The 20854-nt window shown below is 41.0% G+C and overlaps 1 protein-coding gene across 10 annotated transcripts in view; it reads left to right on the forward strand.

Annotated features, from left to right (window-relative positions):
• ANKRD44 (ankyrin repeat domain 44) overlaps positions 1-20854 on the forward strand; it is a 362557-nt gene that overhangs the window by 72628 nt on the left and 269075 nt on the right. The window lies entirely within an intron of this gene.

Consider the following 20854-nt stretch of genomic DNA (forward strand, 5'->3'; position numbering starts at 1 on the left):
AATCAGCTATAAAATAAACTAGTCATGAAGAAGGACCTGTTTTCATTGAATTTTTCAATAATAGTGCACTTCCTGGCACATAATAGGCATTCAATAAATTGATGAAATAATAAGTAATAGTTTAACAAGGATCTACTGATAAAGTTTTATTTATAATGTACCCTAGCAAGTTTTTATATATATAGAGTATTTTTAAAAAGATAAATCCAGATATTAAACCTAAAGGGAGATTTTTTTTTAATGGTTAGGGAAGAAAAGCACAGTAATATGTATTTTTAAGGTTAATATTGTACAAGTATTTTTATTATGTTTAAAGGCTTTCAGCTTATTTATTAGCAGAGGAGGAACTCTTTAAAGAGTTTCTTTTCCTCTTTCAGGCCACCAGCACTATGTAGTGAATCACTGAAATAATTCTTCCTTTTTATTACTCATATTACTATCAAAACCTGGCACAATGGAGGCATATAATAAATTTTAAAGAACAATAAGTACCTCTACTTCTTATAAAAAAGAAAAATCTTACCTTCTGAAACTTCTTTTGTTAAAAATGTTAATATAGATTCAAATGTTATCTTTAAATTTTACATAACTTTTTCCAAATTGTAAAAGCAATACAAGTTCATGATAGAGAACTTGGAAGTATAATAATTAAAATTACCATAAACTTCTGGACTCGAGATAGTTGCTATTTAATTTTGATATATTTCTTACCAGATCAGCATTTTTCCATGTGTATTCTACAGAGTGCTTGCCTAATATAAGATGCTCTGGTGAACAAGAGTTCAAGTAGAAAATCTATTTACTGTGCCCCTCTTGGAGATCCATAATGCATATTGGCAGTATTAAAGGCTCTGAGAAGGTCTACAAGAAAGAAACCATTTGCATTATTTAATTAGTGTTTCCTAAGCTTATTTGATGACTAAGTCCTCTGTGTATGTATGTGTGTGTAACATTTGTTAGCATCCTCATACTTTGACAAATTTAATTATATTTTCCTTTTCTTCTTTTAAGATGTTAGCTTTTCTGAGAGTCTACTCTGATTATAGGACATTCCCCATTAATTTTACCAAGAGGCTGATCTCTTGGTAGGCCTCAGAAAAAGGATGCAGATCCAAAAAGAGAGAAGATGTGCCCTGGAAAGGAGGAATAGACTTAAAATGCATGATTATTGTGGGCTGCATAACAAGATTTTGCATACCTCCAGTCCAAAAATCAAATTTATTCATGTTCAGTAAGATGCTTCTGAGTCTTTGCCAGCTGTGGATTATGCATGTGGAGAAAGCTGATGGAGAGGCTTTGATCATAGGCTGGGTTGTTGTAGAACTTCCTGATTGCAAAGAGCAGACAATTACTTTTAAGAGAGGGTGTTGTGGGTGTGAGGGGTGGGGAGGTAGCTATTGAACTGTGAAATTTGTTTATTATCTAGTATACCATGTCCTTGGATCTGGCTTTCTGAGATGACTTTTTTGCACAGTAAAATCTTATATGTTGTTGTGGCTAATAAAAAAAAAAAAAAAAAAAACTTGCTTCAAGACTGCTGTGGAGACACTGAATCTAAACTGGGCACAAACATTGTCACCCACAGAGAGAGACTTGCTAGAAACAAGTGAGGAAGCATCTCTAGCAATTTTGTGGAGGTTTTCTTTAAGCTTCTAGCAACTGTTGCTAGTGTCACTAGATTGCCGTTTTTAGAACAGTTTTAGGGATTACCAGCTTGCTTCCTACCCAGCTCTTTCTCTTAATTTCTGAAATGCCAAGAGCTTAGTGGTAGAAGTCTGAACAATTTTTTGTTTTTTTAAAAGAAGGTCTTGACTTGGCTTGACTTACCTCTATTTTTTTTTTTTTTTGAGGTGGAGCCTCACTCTGTTGTCCAGACTGGAGTGCAGTGGTGCGATCTTGGCTCACTGCAAGCTCTGCCTCCTGGGCTCAAGTGGTTCTCGTGCCTCAGCCTCCTGAGTAGCTGGGATTACAGGCATGCACCACCATGCCCAGCTCATTTTTGTATTTTCAGTAGAGACGGGGTATCACCATGTTGGCTAGGCTGGTCTCCAACTCCTGACCTCAGGTGATCCACCTGCCTCCGCCTCCCAGAGTGCTAAGATTACAGGCGTGAGCCATCATGCCTGGCTTACCTCTTGAATATATATATTTCAATCTAGATTTTCTTCTATAAACAATAATTCAACTATTGTTATTTTAGGATATGTAGAAATTATATGACCAAAAATGCATATATTATAAGAGAATATATTAGAGAGATTTGCAGAAAAATGCAAGGCCCTTTATCTGATTGAAAATCTACATTGAAACCATTTGAGAAGAAGCAGACTGGTTGCATTAGTTTTTATATAAGTGTTCACCTGGTCACATTTTTATGTTTTTCAGAGTATGAAATCCATTGAGATAGTGAAACTCCCAAAAACTAGTTACTAAAGCAAGAACGGTATGCAATAGAACTGGCAGGTATATAAAATGTGAAATGTTAAGTCTGCCTTTGGGACAGTGTGAATGCTGCAAAAATTTATCAAGATAGAAAATAAAAGTGAAACCAAGACACGCTGCAGAACTCAGTGACAGTTGGTTATCTTGCACTGAGTAATCTGTGGAAGAAACTGCTGACTGTTCCCCATTGTCATCTTTCTTTCTTTTTTTTTTTTTTTTGAGACGGAGTCTCGCTCTGTGGCCCGGGCTGGAGTGCAGTGGCCGGATCTCAGCTCACTGCAAGCTCCGCCTCCCGGGTTCACGCCATTCTCCTGCCTCAGCCTCCCGAGTAGCTGGGACTACAGGCGCCCGCCACCTCGCCCAGCTAGTTTTTTGTATTTTTTAGTAGAGACGGGGTTTCACCATGTTAGCCAGGATGGTCTCGATCTCCTGACCTCGTGATCCGCCCGTCTCGGCCTCCCAAAGTGCTGGGATTACAGGCTTGAGCCACCGCGCCCGGCCCATCTTTCTTTCTTTATAAGTTATTTATGTTTCTCCTGGATTAAAGACTGTTTTTTTTTTTTTTTTTTTTTGGCCAGGCACCGTGCCTCACACCTGCAATCCCAGCACTTTGGGGAGGCCAGAGTGAGCAGATGGCCTGAGCCCGGGAGTTTGAGACCGTCCTGGGCAACATGGTGAAACCCCATGTCTACAAAAAATAAAATACTAGCTGGGCATGGTGGCTCATGCCTGTAGTCCCAGCTACTTGGAAGGCTGAGGTTGGAAGATTGCTTGAGCCCGGGTGACCAAGGCTTCAGTGAGCCATGCTCTCTAGCCTGGGTGACTGAGACCAGTCTCAGTGCACCACTGTTCTCTAGCCTGGGGGACCGAGACCATGTCTCAAAGAAAAAAAAAGGACAATTTTTTCTAGCTTACCTTTTGGCCAGTTATGCCTTTGTGAGTATATTCTGGCAAGAGGATTTGTGTGGAAATTTCAAAAAATGGGGATCATCGCCCTTGTTTCTCCCGTTCTTTCTTCCTGATGCCTGGAATTGGGAGAGATCACTGGACTTGAGCAGCCATTGTGGATCACGAAGTAGAAGCAGATGCTGCAGAGACTGGAGCAGCAAGATAGATGGAACCTGGGCCAGCCGCAGTGGCTCACGCCTGTAATCCCAGCTGAGGGGTACAGGGCAGGCGGGCTGGGGCAAGCAGATCACCTGAGGTCAGGAGTTCGAGACCAGCCTGGCCAACATGGTGAAACCCCGTCTCTACTGAAAATACAAAAATTAGACAGGCGTGGTGGTACATTCCTGTAATCCCAGCTGCTCGGGAGGCTGAGGCAGGAGAACTGCTTGAACCTGGGAGACTGAGGTTGCAGTGAGCTGAGATCGCGCCACTGCACTTCAGCCTGGGCGACAGAGTGAGACTCCATCTCAAAAATAAACTAAAAAAAAAATATATAGCTAGAACCTGGGTCCTTACCACCATCAAGCACCATAGCAATCCTGGGTAACTTCTATAGATCTTGTTTACAATGAGGGAGAAATATATGTATCTTCCTTGTTTAAGCCACTGTTATTTTGGGTTTCTGTAACATGCTGCTTAACCTAATCCTTCTATGGTATTATGCTACCCATAGGCTAAACTGATTTTTTGTCAAGGTTGTCATCATAGCACAGATCAAGATAAAACCAGATTCACCTGAGAACAATCAATTTACTAGTGCTGATAGTATGTAGAGCCAGTTGACTAGGCAATGTTCAGAACAGACTTTTTATTAAATATCTTCCTCACTGTGCCTTTATTTGGCCTGACCATTTTTTTACGGTAGAGTGTCAGGATGTGATATGGTTTGTTTATTCATTCAGCAAATGTATTGAGTGCCTACTATAGGCCAGCCATTGTGTTAGGCTCTGGGAATCCAGCGTGAGCCAAACAGGCATAGTCTCTGTCTAGATACAGCTTACAGTTTTTTGTAGAAGATGGATATTAATGAAAGGACCACACAGTTATATAATGGCTGTACAAACTGTGACATGAACACAGGAAGCTACCAGAACACATACAACAGAAGAATCTCATTTAGACTTGGGGTAGGAGGGCTAGTCAGGAAAGCTGTCTTGCACAAGTAGCTTTTGAATTGAGATGTGAAAGGTGAATTGGATTTAATCAGGTGAGGGTGGGTAGGATGTTCTAGACAGAGGGGATTGTCTGGACCGAAGTTCTGAGAAGGGAGGGGCTGCAGCATTTTCAGGAGTGGAAGGGCATCCTGAAGTTGCACTGGTGCACTACATGCAAAGGAAAGTCATGGAAATAACCAAGCTGACTTGTCAAGGATGTCACTTTTGTAAGGCGTGAATCTTTCCCTTTCATGACAAAATTATTTTAGAGGAGCTGATTTCATTCTAAATCTATCACAAAATAAATAAAACAATCAGACCTTTTGTATTTTGGGGAGTGATACTCTGGGACATAATTAGGTGCCTGTTTTCTGTGCACGATTCTCTTTTGTAGTGATTTGCATCTTGTATATTAGCTGTCATTTAGACGTTTGTAGGATGGACAGTGGGTATGAATGGAGCCGGCATTACAGACATCACACCCTCCGAATCTTCTAGTGAAAATGTTAATGGCATGAAATATTTTTAATAAGCACATGTTCCCTTGAGCAGAGTCCAATCCCGCAGAAAGAGTTGAGCAGTGTAGCTTAAAAGCAAGTGGGTTAGTGAGTTTTATTTCTTGAGAAAAGTATTGCTGAAGTAGTATCTTTTAAGTTAATGCTACTGAAAGTAAAAACAGCAGAGGCAGGAAAATATTTGTTTTCCAAACATGTTTTATTTATAGATTGGTGAGTTCTTAGAAAAGATGATTTAATAATTGATTCATCTTTGTTTTGAACAAATATAGTATTTTGTGGCTTTCTTTTAATTATAGTAACTAGTACTGAAACATTCAAGGGTGCAGTACTCTATAGAACAAAGGTCTATTCTTAAGGGAAAGAAATAATACAGTCAGCTATTATACAAGATCCACAATTGACAGCAAAGGACTTAAAGGAGTCGAGTTTGCTCTAAAAACGAGTCTATGCTGCCTCTCATCAGCTCCGTTCTACACCATTGCCATCTCTCCCCGCTGCCAGGGCATCAAAGAACACTTTGTTCCTCCTATTTTCTTGACTTCTAGTGAGAGACAAACCTCAGTGTCTTGCTTCTCCTCATTTTTCCTCTAATATTTCTGGAGGCAGATATGCCTTTGCCACTTCTGTAGGAGTAAGCTAAAAACAGTAGCCTTCAGACCTTCTCCCTCACTGTGTGCTCTCATACACACTCAGGACTGAAGTGGCATGGGGATTCTCTTTTTCTCAGTAGCTACTGTCAAATTTCTCTTTATTTTTCTCCTATCCTTCCTTCCTTTCTTGTATTCTTTCTTGTTGTTGTTGTTGCAGGGAGAGATGAATAGTTTTGGGCTTAGATTGAGACTATTTTTGCATTAAATGGAGAAACAAAATGGAAACTAGCTCTATAATAGGCATCTATAGGCAACACTCCAGCCATAGAATTAGAAGAAACTAGTAGGCAACTAGTAGGCCCTGTAGACCAGTGCAGGCTTCAACATTATAGGAGTAAGTTAAAACAAGAAATCTTTCATAACATCCTCTTTTTTATTGGCCTACAGAAATACACTGTGCATATGTTCTCCTGCTGCTCCTTTTTTAAAGTGAGTCCAGGCTCTACCATTTGCTAGTTGGGGTTCGGGACACCTGTGAGTGGCAGCCTCAGTTTGAGTGGGTGGTTCAGATACTTGTGGATGATTTTGAGGCAGGTTGTGTCTTCTTTATCTAGCTTCTAGAAGCTAGGGCACAGTAGGGGCTTAGTGATGGTTTTTGACTGTGTTTTACACACAGTCAGTCTTCAGGAGAGAAGTGCTTTCAACTTAAATTCTGATCCCTCTGAGAAGACTTTGAAGAGAAGTCCCTTGCAGCCTGTTTGGCCTGCAAAAGGAGTGGGGTTGAGGGATCCTGGGCATTTGTTGAATCTTTATGTGGCATTTATCCGGTTTTCATCTCTTGGAGCACGATTTCCTCTGGTCCTATTCCCATCAAGTGTGCAATTACGGTTAGATTCATTTGTCCAGGTGTCTCTCAAAGTCAGAATTTACTATTTTATGACTATATAACAAATAGTACTCATCAACTCATTCTGTACTTTAAGCCCTCACCGCAATGCTGAGGTCCCTAATCACAATGACTTGTTTGCTATTACTTCCCTGAGTTTACTGCTACTGAGAATTCCTTCTAGAGCACTTATCGTCTGTACCATTCGTTTCTGTACCTAATCATGGACTACTTTGCATTGTTAGTTTATTGTATTATTATATAGACTTTATCTCCCCAGCTGTTTTATAGTTTCTAGAAGGCAGAGGTTGGATCTTACACTACCTTTTTTTTTTTTTTTAGACAGAGTCTCACTCTGTCACCCAGGCTGGAGTGCAGTATCACTATCTCGGCTCACTGCAACCTCTGCCTCCCAGGTTCAAGCAATTCTCCTGCCTCAGCCTCCCAAGTAGCTGGGATTACAGGCGCCCACCTCCATACCCAAGTAATTTTTGTATTTTTAGTAGAGATGGGGTTTTGCCATGTTGGCCAGGCTGGTCTCGAACTCCTGGCCTCAGGTGATCTGCCTGCCTCAGCCTCCCACAGTGCTGGGATTATAGGCGTGAGCCACCGTGCCTGGCTGGATCTCACACTACTTTTGAGCCCTTCTCAGCACACAGTAGATAATCAACAAATGCTTGAATTTGGAAATTTCAAGTGAAAATAGTTCTGCTCTTTTAGAAGACTGTAGCAATATCACTCTATTTAGTTCTTTTATAGAACCCAAGACCTAGCTTAAATGTATAGACGATTTCTTATGGCACACTAGGATTTTCACATGCTTGTCTTCATCCTCTGGTCTTACTGCTGTCTGAGAGAGTGGAGTGGGAAGTGTTGAAGCTTAATTTAACATGGAAAGTCTATAGGTAAAGACCCGTTCTCTCTGTGGGTAAAACAGGGCTGATTGAACAACTGCTGTTAACACTGAATAAGGGTGTAGTCTGAGAGACTTAGCATCGAGTCTAGCCTGTTAACCCTCTCTTTAGCCTCTTCTTAAAAGGCTCCACTGAGTTCGCCCTGTTTTCATGCTTATCACTACGGGGGAAGGGAATATTAGGAGGCCAGTGCCTTATCCATTAGGCAACTGGGGCAGGAAGGGGATACTGGAAAGAACTTTGCTCAAGTTGTTGTCAGGTGGAATTCTGAGAAAGGCAATAAAGTGGAGTCTATTAGCAACTTAACTTTAAAAGTTTAGCAAAGCTCTGTGATCGTGGAAATGGGGAACCACCAAATTTTTATCAATAGGGATAAGTAAAGTTGGGGGTGTTTACCTAACAGAAAACCTTGTTATTAAAAAGAATGAGGTGGATGGGCATGCACAACATGGAAAAATCTAGAAAAATTAAAAAAACAAATTGTAGAACAATTTGTAAAGCATGATCCCAATTATTTAACAAAACAAAATAAGAGATACCTGCGGCTGGGCTGGGCGCGGTGGCTCACGCCTGTAATCCCAGCACTGTGGGAGGCCGAGGTGGGTGGATTGCTTGAGCCCAGGAGTTCAAGACAGCCTGGGCAACATGGCAAAACCTACTCTCTACAAAAAATACAAAAATTAGCCAGGCATGGTGGCGTGTGCCTGTGATCCCAGCTACTATGGAGGCTGAGGTGGGAGGATCAATTGAGCACAGGAGGTTGAGAAGGCCGTGTGAGCTGAGATCATGCCACTGCGCAGCCTGGGCGACCAAATAAGTCCCTGTCTCAAAAAAAAAAAAAAAAAAAATATATATATATATATATATGACTTATGACTGCACATATAGTTAATCTGCAGAAAGAAGTCTGGCAGGATGTAAACAGTGGGTTACCTTGGGGAAGGAAAGATGGGTGGGGCTATGGAGGCTTTCTGGTTTACTCTGTATAATTTTGAATTATTTGAATTGAAACTTTAAAAAATTTATTTTTTTGTTAAGAACACTTAACGAAATATACACTCATATTTTTAAGTGTGCAATGCAGTGTTGTTAACTATAGGCGAAATGCTGCACAGCAGAGCTCTAGAACCTATTCATCTTGTGTAACTGAAACCTTATGCCCATAGATTGAAAATATATTTAGGTATTATTTGGCTATTTGAAAAAGAGAAAAAATTCAGCAAATGGTCCATAGACATTCCTCCATCATCCCAGCTTTGTGGTGTCTTGCGAGAGAAAACTGCTAGAGCAGTTGAATAGTGTGTAGTTTTGAAAGGCTTACTTGCATTGTTTTTTCTTGGCAAAAGGTGACTGAGGTTAAACTTGAGCTATTGCTAAACAACAAGAAGCTGTGGCCATTGTGGTGTTACATGCCTGCAGTCCCAGCTACTTGTGAGGCCAGGGCGGAAGGATTGCTTGAGCCCAGGAGTTTGACATGAGCCTGTACACAATATAGTGAGACCACAGTCTCTTGAAAAAGCCATGATATGAAATAGAATACTGCAGTTTCTATTCATTCCCCTTTGTCCCTTTGCTAATTTTGAAGTCCTCAGATATTGGCTGAAGAAAAATGCAGCATTTAATTTGCTTAATAATATTATTTATGTAATTAAATTTATTTGTAGTATTTTCTAGCAAGTCTACCTTGGTTAGAGACATTCAGTATCTGAGAGGCACGTTGATCGTATCCGGGAAAAATTTGTGGCACCACACTACCAAATGCTCTTGCATATTTTATTCCACTGAATCCTTTTAAGAGCGATAGGGAAATAAGACAGGCAGCATAATTGCTGCTCAACACAGGAGTAAGCAGTCCTAGAGAAAATTAATGACATAAATGGAGTTATAGAATTAGTAAGTGACAGGGTCAGAATTGGATGGAGCCAGGCTCTCAAATTTCAAATTTAGTTCTCTTCCTACCCAGCACGAGGGTGTGCAACGTAGCAGAGCTTCCCCAGAGTAGAATGTATTGGGACCATATTTTGTATAGTTACCAGTTTTATTCCAGTAAAGCCTCAAATCATTGAAAGGTGTAATGAGAGAACTTTAGGCCTAAAGGTGAGGATCAAATAAAATAACAAATATAAAATAACTGTCTTGCAAAATATTTTACAAATATGAAGTTGTGTTTTGGTTATCACGTGTGTAACAATGCCTTCCATCTCTTCTTGGTCTGCTTGTGAGAAGTGTGTGAGAGTTCTGCTCTCTTACATGGGAAAACGGATGCAGTGAAATAAATGAGGCGAGAACGGGACAGAGCCAGGAAAGGAGCCTCATGAACTTACATTTGGATCAAATGGGCTCCCTGCCATTAAGAGAACCTTTTTTCTAGGAGGGATGGGCTGAGACGTAGCCCCAGGCCAGAGCTGGGGTAGCTGACAGTCATCTTCCACAAAACCAGCACTTACACAAGTGATTAAAAGGAGATTTTCAAAAACAATTGTTAATGCTCATAGATCCTTGACACATAGTCCTTCTTGGAGACTGATTTTCTTTATCATCCTTGTAAGTATGTGGTGCTTATTTCTCCCATTTCTACTTGGCATTGCTAAGTTGAAAATGAAGTTATATTACAAAATTTCCAAATAGATAGAACATTTCTATTTTAGACATGACATTAAGGGGCTCTTCTTCTCTTGTATGAACAGGCTTCAAATGACAAGCACTTTTGGGATTGTGCCTATCCTCAGGTGCCATATTATTGGAGCTGGAATAGTAGATGCTTATACAGGGCTCAGAACAAATGGAGTTCACCAAGCTACTGCCACATAGGTACATACAGCTTCCTATATCTTTGGGTCTGCGTGAGGTTTTGTGATTAGCTCACTTACTAAGGTGAAGCTTTGTGCTTCATTACTGGCCTCTTAGGTCATGTGCTCCTTTGAACACTGGGTTTCTTAAGAACAAACTAGATTATCACCTTCATGTTCTGTTAGGCATTCAGAATAGCCAGTCTTGATAAACCAAATTCCTTCATATACTGAAAGGGTCAGAGCATGGGATGCAGTGATTCAGGGGACAAAGTCATCCATCCATCCGTCCATCCATCCATCCATCCATCCACGTATTCAACATGTATTATGTGCTAAGACTGATCCTGTTCTTACCCTGTCCCTTGCAGTCTTGTGGGGGAGGGGAAGAAGACATACGAAAACAACTATTCCATGACCATGTGATAAGTGAAGCACCTGGCACATAGTAGGTACTCAAAAATGGCCCATGAATGGAAGTATCATGACAGATGCATGAACAAGGCCCTACACTCAAGACTTTGAGCAGAGTTTCCTAGCCTTGGCACTGCTGACATTATGGGCCAGGTAATTCTTTGTTGTCGGGGGCTGCCCTGTGCAGCGGAGGATGCTTAACAGCATCCTGGGCCTCTGCCTGCTAGATGGCTGTTGCATCCCTTCCTTAAGCTGACAATCAAAGATACCTTTAGACATTGCTAAGTGTCCCTTGCCAAGGCAAACTGCCCTGTTGAGAAGCAGTGGCCTAGAGGAACACAGGATCATCACGTCATGTTGGGCAGAGCCATGGAAGGATATGCAGGGTAGGACATTCTTGATTGATTGATAATTCAGCCTTAGCTCATTTTTTTTTTTAAAAAAGAGTTAAGGACTCACTCTGTTGCTCGGGCTGGAGTACAGTGGCACGATCATAGCTCACTGCAGCCTTGAATTCTTGGACTCAATGAACTTCTTACTTCAGCCTCTCAATTAGCTGGCACTATAGGTACACACCACTACACTTGGCTAACTTTTTAAATTTTTAATTTTTTTGGAGACAGGGTCTTGCTATGTTGCCCAGGCTGGTCTGAAACTACTAGGCTTAAGCAATGCTCCTGCTCCAGCCTCTCAAAGTGCTGGGATTACAGACAGGAGCCATCACGCCCAGCCTTTAGCTTGTTTTATCCCTAAGAAGCACCGCATCTGATAGTGACTTAGGTAAAGGCTCATCTGTTTGTTTTGTCAAAATTTGGATTGATTTCATTCCCCTCCTCATGGCAGACATAATGCTGTCTTTCCTGTATTCTTTTCCTTCTGGGCCCATTTTCCAGCCATTCTTTCAGTTGAGTAGAGCCAGGAGACTGAGTTCTGGCCAATGGAATATGAGCAGGGATGATGCAGCCATTTTCTGGCCTTGCCCTGAATCTCTCATGTGATTATTTCCTCTGCTTCTCCTGGGTTGTCCACTGGATCTAGCAGAGGACCCTGAGGTCCTGGGAGATGGCAGAGCCACTGGAAGAAGAGACCCGAGGCCCTGAATGACTACGTGGAGCACAGCCCTCCGCCAGTGCCAGTTTGCTTCCCACTGTAACATGAGAAAGAAAGAAACTGTTACTGTGGGATACTACGGAGATGAAGGGGACGTTTGGTGTAGTTGTTAGCTTTCCTGATTAAGATACTGTCTCCTGCTCCCTTTTCCCATTGGGTACTGATAACATGCCATAAAAATACTTTTTAATTTTACTCTTCTTTGGTCACTCTGGTGACCTACACATGGCATAGCCTGGGGTAGACCCCATCATAGGCAGTTCCTGTGATAGAGTTATGTACCTTCCTAGCTCCATGTGGTTTGTCTTTTCCAAATCTTTATTGGAAGGGGTGAGTGTTTGAATCTCCTTTCATTGGGCCCTTTGGGACTAGTAGGGCCATAGTCACAATAAGGAGTTCTGGTTACAACCTAAGCAGAAAATGATTCCTGAATGTTGAGTTCATAGTAGCTCTATTCCCCACACAGTTCAAATGGTGACACTCTTAAGGCAGAGGAAGAACAGTCAATCCTTTTATTTAATTTTGGCAAGACTGCGGTTTACGGTTCTCTGGGGAAATGCAGCCACAGATCTGTCAACCTTTAAAAAAATTCTTGGCAGTCTAACCTTTAAGTCATATACCTAAACACAGACAGTACATCCTTGAAAAAAGCTCGTGTTGGCTGCATCGCACACCTCTATCCCACCTTCCAAGATCATCATGCCGTCTTTGCTTGTGAAATGCAAGCTCTATTTTTTTTAATCAGTATTTATTTCCTACATGATCTGAGTGCGTTGCGATTTTCAACATGGTTGACAGTTTTATGATTAGCTCAGCAATCACTCTACTATATATTATTCACTCCCAAGGTATGGATAAGCACAAGGGAGTTACTCCTTTCCATTTCTACATCGATGTTGTACCTCTGTCAAGAAGCATCATAGGAAGGTGGCACATGGACACTGGAACCCTACTGCATGGGCTCTAGCTTCAGTTTAGCCTTGTACCTACTGTGTGACTTTGGGGAAAATTACTTAACCATACTGTGCCTTGTCTTCAGGAACAAGAGCAGTACCCGCTTCCTAGAGCAGTTGTGAAAACCAAAGGGGTTAATTTGTATATAGACTTTAGGGAAGTACCTGGCACAATATAAATGCTATAAATATTATCTGTCAATATTACTAAAGGACAAACACTATGTTTTCATATATTTTACTCACATAATAATCAAAAGGAGAAACTAGTTATCGTTATTTAATTCATTAAGTCTTCAATCTTCCCCTGCGCTTTTAAAAAACTTAATTAACTAGAGTTATTATAACTCCTTTTGGGGAAAATTTCTGTTTTTACACATACACAGGTAGGAAAATATGTGAAAGTATATCAAAAGGTTAACATCATCATCTCTGGGAGGTTTGATTATGAATGATCTTAATTCATTTTTATTTTTTCTTCATTTGGATTTAATAAGTCTCCATACACATTACTTGTAGAATTTTAACAGAGCAAGGAACTCAACTAATATTTCTAGCACTTTCAGAGAATATTATTCATACTGTATTTGCATGTGTTTTCTGTGAAATTTCACATCAAGTATTTTATGCCTGAACTTTTTGTGATTCTTTCCTCCTGTGTTTTCTCTGTTCAAGTGAACACATCGGTAGGATCAGTGATTTGTCGTGCACAGACACAGCACATAACTCCACATTTCATGTAACAGATCTTTTTTTTTTTTTTTTGAGATAGAGTTTCGCTCTTGTTGCCCAGGCTGGAGTGCAATGGCACAATCTCGGCTCACTGCAACCTCTGCCTCCCAGGTTCAAGTGATTCTCCTGCCTCAGCCTCCCAAGTAGCTGGGATTACAGGCATACACCACTGTACCTAGCTAATTTTGTATTTTTAGTAGAGACACAGTTTCACCATGTTGGTCAGGCTGATCTCAAACTCCTGACCTCAGGTGATCCACTTGCCTCGGCCTCCCAAAGTGCTGGGATTCCAGGCATGAGCCTCCGCGCCAGGCTGTAACTGCTCTTCAAATAACTTTGATCTTTTGTTTCTTTCCTTTGCCTGTGGTGTCTGATAATTCTGCTAATCAGCTGGATCCCTGCCAGCCACCCTAATTTAGTTGTAGGACATAGAGCTAATACCAAAGGGACCAACTCTTGCTTCTACCTTGAAAAATACACTTAACATCTGGGGCCCCTAGAGATGAATGATTGCTGTGCCTGTGACAGAAATGTGAGGGTGGTTAACTAGAACTCTCACAGTCTACCTGATCTTACTCAAAGTCAATAAAGAATTGGACCAGGTCAAAAGGAAATCTCTTGGTGAGAAAGCAAAGAGTTTGAAAATGTGCCTTTAGTAATATTTCTGCCTCTGTCAGGAGGGAGAGCTCGTGACTCAGGTAGAGTAATGATGACCATCTCTTGAATGATTTCTCTGTGTCACTGCTTTAAAAATCTGTTCCCAACTGTTCTACAACCCTGTGAGGTAGGGGAAGTAATGACAGTAACAGCTACGATGACAGCAATAACCAGCAGCTAACATTTGCTGAGCACTTACTATATGCCAGCCACTAAGCTAAGCTCTTATGTAATTATCTAATGTCAACCTTGTCAAATATCCAAGATAAATCCCACCATAATTCCCATTGTACAGTTGAGAAGACTGAGGCTCAGAGAGGGAAACTAACACAGCTAAGATTTGACTCCAGGTCTGTCTGACTTACAGTTGGGGTGTTAATCATGCTATTATATTGCTGAATCATTCTATAATCAGCTCTTCTGTTTTGGAATTTAGTGCTGAAAGTTTTAATTTATCTGGTGATACAGATTTCTTTTCATCTTCTTTGTTCTTTCTTAATGTGCAGCTTATTATAAGTATGCTTTTATATAAATTATCTCTACATTTAATTATCTCTTTATTTGGTCTTCATAACCCAGCCCATGGGGCAGTCAGGATAGGTATTATCTGAGCTTTACCTACGAGGAAAATGAAGCCCAGAGACATGGACTTTTCCCAACACACACAGCCATGAGTGGCAGCAGCAGGGCTGGAATGGATGTCTTCAGATTCCTGGTCCAGTGATCATTCAACTCTCCCATCGTTCTGATGCCTTATTCTCGCAAGTCTGCTGTCTTTTTCTTCTTGCCCCCAAAGGACTTTTTTTTTTAGTAAAACAAACACTTTTTGGGTTATTTTAAAATAGTTTAGCAGAATTGGGATGTGCACATAGGGTGGGGCAGAATATGCAAAGGAGATGGCCCTTGAGGAGTTTTCACACCTTCAGTCCTGTTTACCAGGAGGTGCTCACTAAACCCTAGTTGGTCAATTATGTTTATTCCTTTCCGGAATCTGGGAAGGGGTCAGCAATGCAATGGGACGCCCAATACTTAGGAGCCTGACCTGCTTCCGGGTCCCTGCACTAATTCTGCAGTCCTCGGTCCAGCACTTGCTGAAAGCAAAGCTTCAGACCACCGGTCAGCAAATTATTCCTTCCTCCAGAAGTTGCCCTGAAGCTTTTAGTTCATCACTACACTGGAAATTCAATTTACCACCGAATGAAGTTTTTTAGAAGAGGTTGTTATTATTTCCTTTAAAGAGAAGTAGCAGGGCACAGGGGTTGGCAGAAGCAATAAAGAAAACCATTAATATCGATTGAGAATTAGGATGTTGTTTTCTGGTGAGGATGGCAGGAGGGAGGTGTGTTCCAGCCCTCAGGGTGATATGCAACATGACAGCAGTGAACTCCTAGGGTAAAGGCAGCAGTCAGATTGGCTGTTAGATAGCTGGTTTCTGGGAGCTCCCAGGGAATTGGGTTCATATTGTGGTCCCTTTTTGGAATCAAATTCTGAGATATAATCTCAGAATCTTCAGGAATGTCACTTAATAACTCTGGGCCTCAGCTTCCTTACCTGTGGAATGAGGTGGTTGGACAAGATCAGTGGTTCCTGGTCTTTACTATATATCAGAATCACCAGGGAAGCTTTTTTTTTTTGAGACGGAGTCTGCTCTGTTGCCAGGCTGGAGTGCAGTGGTGCGATCTCAGCTCACTGCAACATCTGTCTCCGGGGTTCAAGCGATTCCCCTGCCTCAGCCTCCCAAGTAGCTGGGACTACAGGTGTGCATCACCATGCCTGGCTAAGTTTTTGTATGTTAGTAGAGGCAGGGTTTCACCATATGGGCCAGGATGGTCTCGATCTCCTGACCTCGTGATCCACCCGCCTTGGCCTCCCAAAGTGCTGGGATTACAGGTGTAAGCCACTGTGCCTGGCCGGGAAACTCTTAAGAAATACTGGTGACTGGGCCCTATCTGATTTAAATGAATGAAATTGGTGATTAATTGGCTCTGATTTAATTGGTGTGGGTACACCCTAGCATCAGTATTTCCAAAGGTTGTCCAGGGGATTTGATTATGCAGCTTGTGTTGGATCAACTCTAAGACACCCTCTAGTTCTAACATTCTATTTTAAAAGATATATAGTTGGTCTCTAACCAAGGGATTTATAGATGACACAGCAGCTAGTAAATGCGTTTACTGTAATGAAGAACACTGATCATTTTTGTCTTGGAAGACAGGAAAGTTATTAAAGAGTTATTGAAGCTATGCCATTGATTTGTAAGATAATTCTCCAGGGAAAGCCATAAAAGGCTTTTTTTAATGAGAAATTGAAGTTTGGGAGAAAGATGCATAGAGAGTTTAATATAACCAGAAAAGAGGAATTATTTGTTTTTAGATAATTGAAAGTGTTTTCTCTTAGAAGTTTATGCTCGGAGAGTTTGTTCATCGGCCTAGAAGAGAATGTTTGGCTTGCAAACTATTTTTAAGGTAAACAGCAATTTCCACCCCATATCACCTTTTAAGTCCAATGGGAAAAAGTTATGTTTTGATGAATGCCAAATTATTACGTCTGTTTCTGGGTTAAAATTCCAGCCCTTACAAAAGTAAATTATTCTTCCTTGGAAATCAGATTACCCAAAACCAGATTTATGTTTAAATGTAATGCAGTGCAGATTGGCCAGGCATGGTGGCTTACGCCTGTAATCCCAGCACTTTGGCAGGCCTAGGTGGGTGGATCACTTGAGGTCAGGAGTTCGAGACCAGCCTGGCCATTATGGCGAAACCCTTTCTCTGCTAAAAATACAAAAATTAGCTGGGTGTGGTGGTTGGCACCTGTAATCCCAGCTACTTGGAAGGCTGAGGCAGGAGAATCACTTGAACCCGGGAGGCGGAGGTTGCAGTGAGCTGAGATTGCACCATTGCACTCCAGCCTGGGTGACAGAGCGAGACTGAGTCTCAAAAAAAAAAAAAAAAGAAAGAAAAAAAAAAAAGAAAAAGAAAAAGTAATGCAATATAGAAACATAAGATTAATTTAATGTTCTTATTTACTTAGTTTCAAATGATTAAACCTACAGGAATTGGGCTAAATTGTTTTTTGGTTTATGCTCGAATAGCAAAAGAAAACTGGGATGTGTGGCATAAATCTAGTACCAACGCTTTCCACATAAGTCCTTTCTGTTCAAATCTTTGGTCTCTCAGATCCACAAAGGCAGTTGTCATTCACCCAGAAGTGGGTCATAGTAAATCCAAAGCCCAAGGTCATCTCCCTCCTCTTCCTTTTCTCCCTCCCCACCACACATTAAAAGCTTTGGCGATATAATCCTCTTTTGTGTCAGAAGAATCTAGACAAGATTCTGAACTGCCGTGCTCTTCCTAACAGGAAGTCACCATTTGTATCTGTGAGGAACTTCAAATTTGTTTTGATTTTTAGAGCCTATGATCTACAACAATTCTGTAATTCAACCAGGAAACATGGATAATAAATGATCTCATGCTATATCAGGTATAAGCAGATGTAATTAGAAAAGAGGTGCTTTAGAAACAGCCAATGTTTATCGTCATTACCAGCCCTTCAGCCTTTCTCCTAGAAAAGGAAAGAAAATTGAGTCATTTGTATTTTAAATCCTATGGGGCTTAAAAAATAGATATATTGGGTGTTAGTTATGCTATATAAAAAAGCGCAACAAACCAAAAAGCATAATGAAGAAAACAAAAATGACCCTAAATTCATCACCCAGTTAATCATGTAAGCATTAGAAATTTAAATATCCAAAAAGGGGAAAAAAGACTATTCTCTAGATATCTACTTTTAATAGACAGATTTCTATGAAAATAAACAAGGGCAATCTTAGATTTTTGAAGAGCATCTCTTAAGACCATCTTCTTCTACTCCTTATTCAGGCTTACCCATTGGGAAAAGCTCAGAAAAGCTGTATTTGGTCTTAATAATGATGCCTAAGACATTACATAATTTTAAATGCTGTATCATTAAAATTCTTATATTTACAGGGAGGAAAAAGCCAATTGTGGATACAGTTGATCAAAGCTGATTTCCCTGTTTCTGCTCTTTCTTCTATTTAATTAAAAAAAAAAAAAATCTCTGAGTATCTTCAAACTATGGTCACAATTTGAGCCATGGTGGGCCACTTCCGTCAGGGCCATGTGGTGGTGGTGCTTTTTGCACACTGCCTGATGAAGCCCAGGACTCTATTTACCTTCCAGAATGCAGAATGTCCTTAGGGAACAGTTTAAGGGACCAAGATCCTTTCCGTAGATGTGACCAACCCCTCAGAAACCAACATTGCATAAATACAGATGGAAATTTCTTTTTAAAAATGCATTCAGGCCGGGCGCGGTGGCTCAAGCCTGTAATCCCAGCACTTTGGGAGGCCGAGACGGGCGGATCACGAGGTCAGGAGATCGAGACCATCCTGGCTAATACGGTGAAACCCTGTCTCTACTTAAAAATACAAAAAACTAGCCGGGCGACGAGGCGGGCGCCTGTAGTTCCAGCTACTCGGGAGGCTGAGGCAGGAGAATGGCGTAAAAAACCCGGGAGGCGGAGCTTGCAGTGAGCTGAGATCCGGCCACTGTGCTCCAGCCTGGGTGGCAGAGCAAGACTCCGTCTCAAAAAAAAAAAAAAAAAAAATACATTCCGTTACACATACAGACATGCATCTACTTTTCGGGGTTTGTTTATACCTTTGTGGAATGGTGTTTTTATTTTTCACATCCAGTAAATATCTTAAAAGTTGTTTTGTCTTGTAAAAACTTTTCCATTATATAAGTAATAGGTGAAAGCACACCACAAATAGATACAGCTATCAAATTACAAACGTTAAAACCTGAAAGTGACAAATGTAGTGAAGATATAGGTAAACAGGATCTCTCACACAGTGCTCCTGGGAGTGTAAATTGTTGTAACTACTTGCAGCTATTTGGAGATAGGTGAAACTGTGCACACCCCACAATTCTAGGTTGTGATTTCCCTTCTGGTTTTATTCCCTGGGAAAAACTTTGCATCTGGGTAAAAGGAAACTAATGCAAGAGTGGTCATCAGAACATTGTTTGTCATGAAAACAAACAAAAAGGAAACAAACATACTGACATGAAGAAATAACTTGTGATATTTGACATGCAATGGAATACTATACAAGGGTGAAAATGAATGAACTAGCAATGCATGTATCAACATGAATAAATCCCCAAAACATAATAATATTGAATGGGAAAGGTGAGTTTCAGAAGAATATATATGCCCTCTAATTCCCTTTATGTGAACCTTTAAAAGACTACATTATTTATGGTCATAAGTCTATCCACTAAATATTTTAAAACCTACATGGGATTGATAACTACTGATATCAGGATAGTGATTTACTGTGAAGTAGAAGGGGAGGTAATGGGGCCGGGGCTTTGCTTGGATCTTTAATGTTTCATTTCTTGATCTGAGCAGTAGGTATATGGGTGTCTGTAACATTATTATCTAAACTGTTTTGTATGCTTCAAGTATTTCATAGTTTAATAATAAAAAATAAATCAGCTGGGTGTGATGACTCACACCTGTAATCCCAGCGCTTTGGGAGGCCGAGATGGGCGGATTACTTGAGGACAGGAGTTCGAGACCTGTCTGGCCAACATGGTGAAACCCCATCTCAACTAAAAATACAAAAAGTAGCCAGGCGTGGTGGCACATACCTGTAATCCCAGCTACTTGGGAGACTGAGGCAGGAGAATCACTTGAACCTGGGAGGTGGAGGTTGCAGGGAGCCAAGATCATGCCATTGTACTTCAGCCTTGGTGACAGAGTGAGAATCCGTCTCAAAAAACAAAACAAAACAAAACAAAAATCAACCACCTTGAAACCCTGTTGTAGTTTTATCAAAATAACAGCAGCAAACAAAAAATCAGGACTAAAAGAAGGAAATCTGATGGAGGAGCATGAAATGATCGGATTGCCTAAAGAAACCTGTTGAAAGCAAACTCAAACAGAATGAGCACAGCCTTAGATGATGAGGATGATGCCCTTTCTCCCACACTTCTCCAGAACCCTTATTTTGTGACTGTCATACCCACTGAAAGATCAACGAGGGGAAAACGGAGGAGAGAGGATGTCTCCTTAGGCCAGAGGAAGGTCTCAATCTTCCAGAAGAATGAGGGCAGAGAATGTTTTTTAAAGCTACATGATCCACAAGTGATGGGGATCTGAAGGCTTAAATAAAACTTCCATCTTCTTGGAAGTTTTTGATCTTTAAAGAGAATATTTAGTTCCCATTACACACTATTCTTGGTAGTTTTGTTTTGTCTCCTGCCTTTGTGTTTTCAGCTATGGCTCAAGAAGTTTAGGAGCCTCCTTCCCTACCCTCCTCCTCCTCTTCTTGTGTCTGCTTACAAGGCACCAGTAGGTACCATGGGGGATAAAGAAAAATAAAAGTACAAAGCAGATCCTAGTGAACAACTCCAGGACACAGGGCAGTTACAGTCTCACATTATCTGCCTTAGGATACCAGTCTCTTGGTCGAACCTTTATTTCTCCTTTTCCTCCGGGTGCTGTTCTTAGCTATAGCAGAATCACAGAAGAGAATATTTGAGTCATTGAAGCATTTTAATGTTAGGATTTTGGTATAGGACGAGATCTTAGCCATGGAGTGCAGTAGAACATTTTACAGATGGCAGAAGTGAGATTCTGGTGATAAAGTAGCCTCACCCAAGAGGTGGAAGAGCCCAGAGCCCAGCTTTCCCCTGCTTCACACTGGGTGCTTTCTGTGAC

The sequence above is a fragment of the Trachypithecus francoisi genome, unplaced genomic scaffold (assembly GCF_009764315.1).
Source record: "Trachypithecus francoisi isolate TF-2019V2 unplaced genomic scaffold, Tfra_2.0 Lachesis_group13, whole genome shotgun sequence".
Classification (NCBI taxonomy): Eukaryota; Metazoa; Chordata; class Mammalia; order Primates; family Cercopithecidae; genus Trachypithecus; species Trachypithecus francoisi.